Raw genomic sequence first — 13,461 nt, 5'->3', positions numbered from 1 at the left:
AGAACATTGACATCAATTGCTCAGACTGATTTTGACATTAAAAAGAACTGCTTTACTCAAAGGGTGAATAATATTTGGAAGAATCTGCCAAAGGAGGTTGTAGAAGGCAAAACAACAGTTCAACTGCAGCTAAGGTCTTCTTATAGAAGAGTAAGTGCACTCGAGAAATCAGCTCCCATGAGCCTAGTGATCTTTTGTTGTCCTTGAGTTTTAAAGCTCACGTGTTTGTGTCTTTTGCCATACAGAATATAGAGATTCCTTTATCGTTAGCGAGAGAAATTCTATGAGGACCATAATGTTAGATACTCTGAACCATTCAACCTTTGGTCAATTTTAGTCCTGCAAATTTTTATTGTGCGTGATAATGTTGTGCCTTTAGCCATTGTAAATGAACACTTTTGCAACTTTAATGTGCTTTGTATGTTGATTGACGTTTCTGCTCAGTGATATTCAGAACGTGTCTGCAGCTCACAGCCCCAAATTACACTCTCTCCAAGGACACGACTGGACCCCTCTTCTCACTTACTCAAGTTTACGTGAAGAGTTGACTCCCCAAGATTTCAGGCAGGATCGCTGAGGAAAATCTTATCCATGGTCCTTGATCTTTTTAAAGATAAAGGAAATAGTTGCTTCATGCACACATCTCCAGGACTAAGGAGGTGTGGTGTCTAGGAGGACTGGGCAAGTCCTGCAATCTGTGGGCGGTCAGGGTGGGGGTTGGCACAATGTGCAGGGCTTGGAGCACAGAGCACTGGGGAAACCAGTGGGATTGACAGCTGCTTGGGAGAAGTGGGGTGGCCTGGGTTATGGAACTACTATGGGTAGGTGCACTAGAAGGGGACGGCATTGTGGAAGGACTGATGGGCAAACAGGGACGACTGAAGGAGAGATGCAGCCTGCGAGCACTGAGGGGGGTGGGTCTAGGTTTACTGAGAGGGAAAGCAAAATTCTGGGAGTACTCAGGATGGAGATGGATTTCCCTGTGTTAAAGGTGCTTTATAAATGTAAGTTATTGTTGGAGGTTGTAATCACTAGAGGGGCTAGAAGCATTCCAAAAGACAAAGTTAGACCCTGAACATAGGTGAAAGTCTGGCGTGGAGCACAGTACAAGTACCACAGGAGAATTAGCAGCAGTGGTAAGATGCAAAGCATAGCAGCAGGCCATGAGAATGAGCCATCATAGCAAATTGACATCAGGGCAGGTGGTGAATTGTTTAATTTTTTATTAATGGATTTCTTATATGTTACATTACTTTTACCCATAAATTCTCAAGTAGGTGAAGAGTTCAAGGTGCAGTTCAAACCAGCTTCCCAAAATTAGATGAGCAATTTGATCAGCCATTTCCACTTGCTTACCAGTTCAGAGCTGCTTTTAAAAAGGAGTAACTTGATTGATCCTTCCTCATTGGCAATTACGAACCAAGGGCACCCCTAGAAATATACTTTATAATCTGCTGGGGGCAGGGAACACGAGCGTCCCGCCTTGCTGCATCCGGCCATTCTTGACATTGAAGGGGTGTCTGACACCTGGGCTCACGATCTATGGAGGGCGCAGAGGCCCAGAGTGCACAGCAACAAAGAAAGGTCCCTACCTGCGGAACAGTTTCGCCCAGCGACTCACTGGACTTTGTTCCATGTACTCCCGCATATGGAATCCTGCCTAACAGGGGGAGATGTAGCCACATAAAGAGCACTCAGGCACTAAGGTGGCTGATGTTACATACGAACGTACAAAATTAATGTACAGGAAAAGACCAACTGGTTCATCAAGCCTGCCCCACACCATGATGGCTGGTCCATCATGGCTAAACACTTCTTCCCACCCTCGCAGTCATGTAATCTCCTTGGAGAGGCGAAAAATCCCAAGGCCAATAAGGGAAAGAAATACTCTGGAAAATTCCTCTCCGACCCCCGCCCCTCCCCCCCACCGCGCCCCCGCCCCCCGCCCCTCCCCCCCCACCGCGCCCCCGCCCCCGCCCTCCCTGCCCCCCCCCCCCCCTCAGGTGATCGAAACCAATCCAGGAGATCACACGGACCAAGTATTATCTATAAAGACACTTACCTTCTATATGATGTGATGTCTGCCCCAGTCAGGAAGCGGTCCAGCTCCCTCTTGAAGGCAGAGTGTCAGCACCCACCACACCAGCTGGCAATGTATTCCAGAGGCTCACAATTCTCTGGGAAAAGAAGAACCGCCTAAACATCCAGTCTGTTCCTACTCTAATATGTCCCCTGGTCCTCCCCAATCTGTTAAACTGGAATAATCTATCAAAAGAGACGCTGTCCAGCCCTTTATATAATTATTTTACAGTCCTCTATCAGGTTGCCTGTAAGTCTACGCTGCTCTAAAATAAATAGCTTTTCTGAGTAGCTGAGATTTGTTTAGCGAGAAATCATTTTTGTAGGTCTCCTCTGAACCTTATCCAAGGCCATTATATCACACACCATGTTGGGGGAGCAAAACTGGACACAGTATACTAAATGCAGTCTGACCAGCGACCTGTATAGTGTCAAACCAATGTCCTTTGATTTATACTGAGTGGTTCTATTAATACAACATAATACCTTATTAGCTTTAGCTACAGTTTCTCTACATTGGTCATTGATCTGTGCACAATAACACCAAGATCTTTTTGTCGCTCAACTTCTTTCAGTATTGTTCCCTGCAAATGAAATGTGTATTCTGTGTTGGCCCTACCAACTCTACATTTATCTAAATTAAATGCCATTTGCCAATGTGTGGCCCATTCCCCTAGCACATCTAAATCTTTTTGGATTTGACTGCACTCCCCTACTGTCTGAACCCTTGCACAGATTTTTGGTGTCATCTGCAAATTTACTTACCATACGCCCAACACCACTGTCCAGGTCATTAATAAAGACCGTGAAGAATAGCGGGCCCAGGACTGATCCCTGGGGGACAGCTCTAGTAACATGTCTCCAGGCTGAACCACATCCATTAACTACAACTTTTTGGCTGCAGGATTGGAGCCAATTCCTAATCCAGCATTTCAAATTTTTACTGATACCACAAGATTCTATCTTGTGAAGTAACCTAGTGTGAGGTACCTTATCAAAGACTTTCTGAAAGTCCAGGTAGACAATGTCTACCGGATTACCCTCATCCACTTCCCTAGTGACTTCCTCAAAGAGCTCTATAAAATTTGTTAGGCACGACCTATTTTTTTGGAAGCCTTGTTGTGAATTTCTAATGGTCCCGTCCCTCTCCCAGTGATCATAAAGGGCATCTCTTACAATCCCTTCTAGCATCTTCCCAATAATTGATGTCAGGCTGACAGGCCTGTAGTTCCCTGGTTCTGATTTATCTCCTTTTTTGAAAATAGGAACTATATGAGCTAACTTCCAGTCTAAGGGAACTATCCCTGACTCTATTGAACTATTGAAGATATGAACAAGGGCTCACAAAGCACCTATCCCATCTCTTTAATCACCCTTGGATGGATATTATCCGGACCTGGAGCCCTATCATTTTTGAACTTTCCTAATCTATAAAAGATGACATTACTATCTATTTTAATATTAATAATGCTGTTCAATACTGGAACATAAGCATCATCTACAGGAGTATAGACAGATGCAAAATAGTCATTTAGCATTCTGCCATTACTTGAGAATCTGTTTGAATCTGCCCTACAGTATCCTTAAGTGGCCCTGTATGATCCTTAGTGTTCTTCTGACTTCTGACATAGCTAAAAAAGCTTTTATTATTACTGCCTCAATTATGCACCATCTTTTTTTCCCCAGAGATCTCTTGGCTAATCTTATGGCTGTTTTTGTCTCCCTTAATTGCATGCAATACTTTTCCCTGTTCTCCTGTGAGTTAAATGCCTTAAGTGTGTAGAATGCCTTCTGTTTCAATTGAATTTGCCTCTGAACATTCTTCATCAACCATATTCATTTTGTTTTACCATGTTCTCTCCTTTTAACCATTGGAACATATCCGACTTCATTCTGTTTGAGAATGGTTTTAATTAGAATCCATTTGTCCTCAGTACTTGATTAGCTATCGAATAGCCCAGTCAACTTTTGCCAGATCTTCAGCCATTTTTGTAAAGTTAGCTCTCTTATAATCTGGGTTCAGCATTAGCTTGGCAGCAGCCTTGGATTGACCAATTAAACCTAATTGTATTATGATCAGAGCTGGCCAGGTGTTCCCCCACATGGAGGTTTGATACAGCAATAGGGTCACTGCTAAAAATTAGATCTAGAATTAGTTTATCCCTAGTTGCCTCACCAACAAGCTGTGTAAGGAAACAATCATTGATGGTGTCCACAAATCTCGGCTACTCTCCCCGCTACACTCGATGGTTCACCATCGGTCCATTTAATACAAGTAAAGTTGAAGTCTCCCGTAATGCGAATTGGGCCCAAGCTACAAGCCTTAGCAATTTGTGAACAAACTTCCTCATTAGTTAGGGATGCCTGTCCTGGAGGTCGACAAAAAGTGCCAATCATAAACCTGGGGCCATTGGCTTGAATTAATTGAATCAAAATTGTTGAGGGAAACTCTGATCTTTGTTGGATTCGCTTGGGGGAGAGTCCGTACAGGGACAGAGTCTCTGGGGGAGACTCTGTACTGGGATGGATTTACTGGGGGAGACTCTGTACTGGGATGGATTTACTGGGGGAGACTCTGTACTGGGATGGATTTACTGGGGGGAGACTCTGTACTGGGATGGATTTACTGAGGGAGACTCTGTACTGGGATGGATTTACTGGGGGAGACTCTGTACTGGGATGGATTTACTGGGGGAGACTCTGTACTGGGATGGATTTACTGGGGGAGACTCTGTACTGGGATGGATTTATTGGTAGTTTGCCTGTTAAAAAGGGTAATTGCATTGAATGACACCAGCTGTCAACGCATGCAGCTGTCATGACTCAGATTTGCACTCATGCACTGCACAGTTTTCGGTGTAAGGACATTTTAAAGGAGTGGGGAGCAGCTTCTAGAAGAGGTAAGAATTTACATTAATTTGCTGACTTTACTTGTTTCAAATTTTAAGGAGTGAGTTGGCGGATGCAACAAATGCACCACTCAAATATGAATATTGAGGATTTCACGGTCAAATATTCTTGGAACTAATTACAAATTATTCTAAAAATGGATGGAATTCAAAAGTGATGAACTCACACGGTAAAAAGTGATAACCGCTGTCCTTATAACGCTGCATGTTGGATTGCTTGAAGTGACGAATCTCATAAAACCTGAGAGATTTTCAGTGGGGGGAGTGCAGCTTTTCTATCATATATGAAGTTAATGTGTTCCAGAATAAACCATTTTTAATATAAAACTCAGTAAATTCTGGGGACCGTGTCCCAGACTTATTTTCACACCTCCCTGGTAGAGGGGGAGGATGTGGGCAGGAGGGAGTGCTCTTTGAAAGGAGTGCATACAGATTTATATTTATGTTTATGCCTCTGGCTCATGTGAATAAAACCAATTGTTAAAGCAGGCAAATATTTTAAAGTTCAGTACATGCCTCAGTATTTACATAAAGGTTATTGAATAACAGACAGAGTTCAGCCAAAGGGGGAAATGTTTGCAGAAGATTACCTCTACAGAAACTCTCCTCACTCTCATCTTCAGACAAAGAAAACTCAGGATACATCTGGGCAGCCAGCTAAAGTTGCTTTTTTCACATATTAACACTGAGCTATGGGGAGTGTAGTTATCGTCAGTTTTTGCAGTGCTGACAGTGCTGATCCTTGGAGAGTATTCTACTGCAGTGCCGTAAGTGTGTCTTTGTTGTGGATTGACATCCTTAAATTTAATTTTCTTTATCTTGTTTACTTTTGGAAAGTCAAATACATGTACTACCTGTGTTAAGTGTGTAAGCAAAGCAAAAGCGTCTGTGTGAAAGCCATTATGCTGCGAATTTCCTCGAGGTTTCTCCCGATCAGGTGCCGAAACTTTGGTGGAAATACTCTTTTCATGGTTTATTCGAGGTTTCTGCCGAAGTCAGGGCAGCCGAACGGGAGACCCCCACCTTGGAACTCCCAGTGTTAGTGCGCTAAATTGGGCCGTGTAGCACCCGTTGTTTCGGCGCTACACGGCCTCTCTGACATCCAAGATGGCGTTTTGGATGCACACGCATGTTTCCAGTGTGACGTGCGCCAGATGCCATCTTGGTATAGGAGTTAGCGCAGGCGCAAATACCAAATACTGGAAGCATATAAAGTAGGGAGAAAATGCATTCAATCAGTGTGCAATGCTGATTTAAAGTGATAGACATAATTTTCGACCTTAACGCTCAACTCAACAAACAGTCTTAACCCCGACCATCTGAACGTGTCTTACAGTGCCTGAAGGACCCCCCACCAGCCCTATTTAAAGGGGCCATGCAAGTGTTGCAGGTTAGTTGCTGGATTATTACTTCTGACTGCTGGAGGAATAGGAAGTGTTTTTTGAAGCTCCCTATTTTTACTGAGAGCTCCTAGACTACCTTTGAGAGTGCCTTGGCAGGTACTGCCCTACGGGTTGGAAACTTACAATCGTGGTTGAACAACATTCTTGCCAACCATGGGCGGTCTGCTAGGGCTCCCGCTGGGCATTGAGCACGACTGGGACCATGCAGAGAGGCCACGCATAGCTGTGAGGAGAGGGAGGAGGAGGAGGCACAGGGCACTGAGCAGGAGGCCCTACCCAATAAGGGCTTTCCAGAACCAATTCTCTTACCTCAACATGACCGAGGATGATTGCATCCGACGCCTGAGGTTCACCAACGAAACCATCATTGAGATCTGTCAATTGGTGCGGCCACAACTACGGCCTCAGCAGGGTGAGGACAGCATTGCCTGTGGCTGTGAAGGTCACCGTGGTGCTGAATTTCTATGGCTTAGGAGCATTTCAGGCCTCTGCTGGCGACATGTGCAACATCTCGCAGTATGCAGTGCACTGCTGCATAAGGGAGGTCACAGACACACCATGCCACATGAGGAACAGGTTCATCACCTTTCCTTTCCACAGAGACAATCAGAACGAGCGAGCACGGGGGTTCGCCCACATTGCTGGCTTCCCCATGGTGCAGGGTGCCATTGACTGTATGCATATTGCCCTGCATGCCCCGGACATCAACTCAGCCGCCTTTATCAACTGAAAGGGCTTCCACTCCCTCAACGTGCAGCTGGTGTGTGACCACACACATCGAATCATGGAGGTTGATGACCGCTACCCCGGGAGCAGCCACAACACCTTTGTAATGCGGCAATCCAACGTGCCAGCTATCTTTTCATCCGACTAGGCAAGTCAAAGGCCGGCTACTGTGCGACAAGGGCTACCCTCACGCCGTGGCTCATGACACCGGTTAGGAACCCACGTGCACAGCAGGCCTATAATGAGAGCCATGCTGCACATGCAACATCGTGGAGCACACCATAGGCCTCCTGAAACAACGCTTCCGCTGCCTAGACCGGTCTGAAGGAGCCCTGCAGTACTCCCCTGAGCAGGTGGGCAGATTTGTGGTGGTCTGCTGCATGCTGCACAACATCGCCATCATGAGGGACCAGCCTTTGCCACCAATAATTGGAGAAGACCCTGAGGTGGAGCAGCAGGAGGAGGAAGAGGAGGAAAAGGCTGAGGAGGAGGAGGGGATGGAGCTGGAAGAGGAAGTGGAGGAAGATGCAAGGTTGCAACAGGAACCACAAGCCACGTCTGCAAGGGCTCTGTGTGCCCGCCTGATCCGTGCCCACTATCAATAATTTGAACTACACCTCCAACTCACCAACAGTCCTACACTCCCCACCTTTCCGCTCCCACAAGACAATCAAGTTGCCCTCCATCTGATTACACATTGGTGTCCCTCTCAGCTCATTACATGAATAAAAATCACCACCAAATGCAAAATCAAACTCTCATTTATCAATGAATAAATAAAATTATGCAAACATAACAGAACTATTCACCCTTGTGCATTCCCTTAGTGCCTGTTGTTCGTGTGCCTTTACCTATCCTAGTGCTCCTACGAGATGCTTCCCCAGTGGTTGGAGTTTGGGTGGTGGGAGGCTACTGGCCTTTGATGGAGGAGCGTGCAGATGGTCTTGGAGGACGATCTTGAGCAGCTCTGGGCCGGGAGGGCCCGGCTTCAGACTGCACCATCGCAGCATCAGCTGCAGCAGTCTGGCCTGGCTGGCTGATAGGCAACAACAGGGGCACTGTTGGAGTGGCAGGGGTGGGACCAGGAAGGCTGTCATCCTGAGAGAGGACAACAGGTCCGACTGCCATGGCGCCACTGCCACTCTTCTGGGGCGGCGCCTCAGCAATCCTGGTGATCAGCTGGAGAACGGATCGCTGGAGTGCTATGACATCCTGGAAGCCCCGTTCCACAGTGGTCCCCAAACCCACGATAGCAGCAGTCTGAGCTTCCAAGGCAGCAGTCTGAGCTGCAAATGCAGCAGTCAGACCTTGGATGACAGATGTTTGTGCTGTAATGGAAGCTGTGACATCAGTCATCAGACGCTGCATCATGGTGGGTTCGGCTGATGGAGGTGGCCGCCCGTTCCACGTTGGAAAGGATGGGCTCTAAGTTCTGCGCAAAGCCCTGCGCCAAGTTGGAGCTGGACTCCTCCATGCCCCTTCTCATTGCGCGCAGCCTTTCTGGCAGGTTTTCCAGTGCCCCAAGCATTTTTGGTGTACGCCCATCAGCCGTCTTCTGTAGCCTGGCCCATCAAAGTCCTCATCTGACTCCTCTGCAGCAGAACTAGTGAGCGACCTCTCCCTCCAGTGAGCTGGCACCTGTGGTATCCGTTCCCGGCGCACTTGTGCTCGGTGTCTCACCATGTGCAGATCCGTCCTCTATCCTAACCTCTAAAGGACACGCAGTGTCAGTCTCTGAGCTGGTGGAAGCAAGTGTCAGATTGAGTGACGGTGTGGCCCCCCCACCCCCTGCCCTCGGAGGGTGCCGTCACATGTTCTTGGGTATCTGCAATGACAAAGGGAAACAGGTTGAGTTGTGGAGTGGGGAGAGGAGCAAGTAAGAGGTGTGTGCTGACAGCATCTGCAGCACGTGAGTCAGAAAAGATTATGGGAGGAGGGAGATGTGGAAAAGGAGAAGGCGCATTAGATATGCGGAGACCCCCCTTCACCGGGACCTCCAGTGTGGCATGTTGCGACGGCTGCAGTGACGGCCCACCCAGTGATCCTAAGCACTGTCTTCTCCTGGGGGGGGTGAGGACGTGTAAATCTGCTCATTCGCGCTCGGGTCCCTCCTGCTGCCGGCTGTTATGCGCCACCTTCTCGTGCAAGACAGAGGACAGTGTGTCAGTGAGTGTCCTGTAAGGTGTGTGGCTGATATGCTTGTCATGGTCGAATAGCTGCCAGTTTGTGTGACTTGTGAGTGATGGTTGTGTGGCCTGTAAGTGTGGTACTATGTGCGGGTGAGATGCAGCATGCCGAGTGCAGCACTGTGTTTGTTGGTGGGTGGGTGGGTGACGGGAGGTGTCAGTTGGTAGGATGTGCCACTTGACACTTGCATTCACTCACCTTGACCACTCGTGTCAAATCATTGAATTCCTTTCGGCACTGCACCCAAGTGCGTGGTGCAATGCTCCTGGCGTTTACTTCCTGCGCCACAGCCTGCCAATGCCCATGGAGCTGCAGTCTGGAGTGTCTCCGGCCGCACTATGGGTACTTGTTGGCCCTCCTTTTCGTCCACGCCTTCCTCCAGAGCATCATCAGAGAAGCGTGGAGCCCTCTCTCGTGCCAGTCCAGCTATTCTCGTGGCCATCTTTCCCTCCTGCAAGTAAGCTGTGTACCTGCCATTTGTAATGTGCACCTGCACCTTTAAGAGGTGCAGGCTGTTGATGACGTGCGCTGTACACACTCCATTTCCAATCTCCTCATAAGTAGCAGGCAGCATGAAGTTCACGTGCTGCCTGCGCAGGGTCTATCGGGTGCAGGGTACAAGCGCATCACGGTCCCCTGGCCGCAACAAACCGTTATCCAATTTTTCCTCATTAGTGTCTGGTGCAGGTTACAAAGGTACATGCAAGGGAATGAATCCAGGAACAGATTCAGCTCTTCTCTCTGAAGCTCTAGATCTCCATTCACTATTTAACTAGAATCAATTCTGTTTATTGTGGATCCTGCCTATTGTGTACAAGCTTTTCAGTCACACATTCAATTTTATCAGTTTTTGAATATGTGTTAATACACTCCCCTCTGGACAATGCAAACGAATGCTTCCAGAGAACAACAGAACTTTTAATTATGTATTTCAAAATGATCAAAAGCAAAATTCTTGGGATGTTGGAAATACTCAACAAGTCAGGCAGCATCTGTGGAGAAAGAAACAGGGTTAACATTTCAGGTCGATGACCTTTCGATATAGGATGATAGAAAGATTACAGCACGGAATGAGGCCATTCAGCCCATCAAGTCTGTGCTGGCTCTATACAAGATTAATCCAGCTAATCCCACTCCCCCGCCCTATCCCCTTGGCCCTGCAAGTTTTTTCCTTTTATCCAGTTCCCTTTTGAAAGCCATGATTCAATCTGCCTCCACCACCACATCTTTTTTTTTATTTGTTCATCGGCGAGGCCAGCATTTATTGCCCATCCCTAATTGCCCTTGAGAAGGTGGTGGTGAGCCGCCTTCTTCAACCGCTGCAGTCTGTGTGGTGAAGGTTCCCCCGCATTGCTGTTAGGAAGGGAGTTCCAGGATTTTGACCCAGCGACGATGAAGCAACGGCGATATATTTCCAAGTCGGGATGGTGTGTGACATGGAGGGGAACGTGCAGGTGGTGTTGTTCCCATGTGCCTGCTGCCCTTGTCCTTCTGGGTGGTAGAGGTCGCGAGTTTGGGAGGTGCTGTCGAAGAAGCCTTGGCGAGTTGCTGCAGTGCATCCTGTGGATGGTACACACTGCAGCCACAGTGCGCCGGTGGTGAAGGGAGTGAATGTTTAGGGTGGTGGATGGGGTGCCAATCAAGCCGGCTGCTTTGTCCTGGATGGTGTCGAGTTTCTTGAATGTTGTTGGAGCTGCACTTGTCCAGGCAAGTGGAGAGTATTCCATCACACTCCTGTCTTGTGCCTTGTAGATGGTGGAAAGGCTTTGGGGAGTCAGGAGGTGAGTCACTCGCCGCAGAATACCCAGCCTCTGACCTGCTCTTGTAGCCACATTATTTATGTGGCTGGTCCAGTTATGTTTCTGGTCAATGGTGACCCCCAGGATGTTGATGGTGGGGAATTCAGCAATGGTAATGCCATTGAATGTCATGGGGAGGTGGTTAGATTCTCTCTTGTTGGAGATGGTCATTGCCTGGCACTTGTTTGGCGCGAATGTTACTTGCCACTTATCAGCCCAAGCCTGGATGTTATCCAGGTCTTGATGCATGCGGGCACTGACTGCTTCATTATCTGAGGGGTTGCAAATGGAACTGAACAATGTGCAATCATCAGCGAACATCCCCATTTCTGACCTTATGATGGAGGGAAGGTCATTGATGAAGCAGCTGAAGATGGTTGGGCCTAGGACACTGCCCTGAGGAACTCCTGCAGCGATGTCCTGGGGCTGAGATGATTGGCCTCCAACAACCACTACCATCTTCCTTTGTGCCAGGTATGACTCCAGCCACTAGAAAGTTTTCCCCCTGATTCCCATTGACTTCAAATTTACTAGGGCTCCTTGGTGCCACACTCGGTCAAATGCTGCCTTGATGTCAAGGGCAGATAGTCTCACCTCACCTCTGGAATTCAGCTCATTTGTCCATGCTTGGACCAAGGCTGTAATGAGGTCTGGAGCCAAGTGGTCCTGGCTGAACCCAAACGGAGCATCGGTGAGCAGGTTATTGGTGAGTAAGTGCTGCTTGATAGCACGGTCGACGACACTTTCCATCACTTTGCTGATGATTGAGAGTAGACTGATGGGGCGGTAATTGGCCGGATTGGATTTGTCCTGCTTTTTGTGGACAGGACATACCTGGGCAAATTTCTACATTGTCGGGTAATTGGCATTCCAGATCCTAATCACTCGCTGTGTGGAAAAAGTTTTTCCTCATGTCACCATTGGTTCTTTTGCCAATCACCTTAAATCGATGTCCTCTGGTTCTTGACCCTTCTGCCAATGGGAACAGTTTCTCTCTATCTACTCTGTCTAGACCCTTCATGATTTTAAATACCTCTATCAAATCTCCTCTCAACATTCTCTGTTCCAAGGAGAACAACCCCAACTTCTCCAGTCTATCCACATAACTGAAGTCCCTCCTTCCTGGAATCATTCTAGTAAATCTCTTCTGCACCCTCTCTAAGGCCTTCACATCTTTCCTAAAGTGTGGTGCCCAGAACTGGACACAATACTCCAGTTGTGGTCAAACCAGTGTTTTATAAAGATTCATCGTAATTTCCTTGCTTTTGTACTCTGCCTCTATTTATAAAGCCCAGGATCCCATATGCTTTTTGAACCGCTTTCTCAACCTGCCCTCTGTCTTCCTTTTTCCTCAATGGAAGATTCCAGTCCGCTGTAGTTGACAGGGCCCTCGACCATGTCTCCCATTTCCTGCACTTCTGCCCTGACCCCTTCCCCTCCCTCCCAGGACTATGATACACCCACCACCCTCCACATTCAACGTATCATTTTCCGCCACCTCCAGTGCGATCCCACCACTGAACACATCTTCCCCTCCCCTCCCCTTTCAGCATTTCGAAGAGACCGCTCCCTCCACAACACCCTGGTCCACTCTTCCAACACCCGCTCTCCTCCCCACGTCACCTTCCCCGGCGAGTGCAGGAGATGTAACACTTGCCCTTTCACCTCCTCCCTTCCCACCGTCCAGGGCCCCAAACATTCCCTCCAGGTGAAACAGCGGTTTTCTTGTACTTCTTTCAGTTTCGTATACTGTATTCGCTGCTCACGATGCGGTCTCCTCTACACTGGGGGGGACCCAACGCAGATTGGGTGATCGCTCTGCTGAACACCTCCGTTCTGTCCGCAAGTGTGACCCTGACCTGCCGGTCGCTTGCCATTTTAATTCCCCGTCCCACTCCCACTCTGACCCCTCTGTCATCGGCCTCTTACGCTGTTCCAATGAAGCTCAACGGAAGCTCGAGGAACTGCACCTCATCTTTCGATTAGATACTTTACAACCTTCCGGACTCAACACTGATTTCAATAACTTCAGATCATAACCACTGCTCCCATTTTTTTCGGACAGCAGGTGCTGGTAATGGTTCTGATGTTGCCATTTACAGCTCCTCTGGACCCATCTTTTGTTTCTTGTCCCATTACCACCCTCCTTGCCTTGCACCATCATTGCTTTTGTCATTTAATCACTCATGCCCTCCACCCTATCAGAGACCTTCCCTTTTGTTCTTTCCTCCCCTCCTTTTCCCTGGCTCTGTACTTGCTTAAAAACTGTTTAATCTTCAGCTTCTTCCAGTTCTGACAAAGGGTCATCGACCTGAAACGTTAACTTTGTTTCTTTCTCCACAGATGCTGCCTGTCTTG

The 13,461-nt window shown here is 47.9% G+C and overlaps 1 long non-coding RNA gene across 1 annotated transcript in view; it reads left to right on the top strand.

Moving 5' to 3' along the window:
- The first annotated feature begins 4,959 nt into the window (after positions 1 to 4,959).
- Positions 4,960 to 13,461, top strand: part of LOC137326313 (uncharacterized) — a 24,450-nt gene continuing 15,948 nt past the window's right edge. Inside the window, exon 1 of the long non-coding RNA XR_010964166.1 lies at positions 4,960 to 4,979. This is a non-coding gene — a long non-coding RNA (uncharacterized lncRNA). The remainder of the gene's footprint in view (positions 4,980 to 13,461) is intronic.

The sequence above is a fragment of the Heptranchias perlo genome, chromosome 10 (genome assembly GCF_035084215.1).
Source record: "Heptranchias perlo isolate sHepPer1 chromosome 10, sHepPer1.hap1, whole genome shotgun sequence".
Classification (NCBI taxonomy): Eukaryota; Metazoa; Chordata; class Chondrichthyes; order Hexanchiformes; family Hexanchidae; genus Heptranchias; species Heptranchias perlo.
Note: the sequence above shows the minus strand (reverse complement) of the source record. Positions and strands in the feature narration are given on the sequence as shown.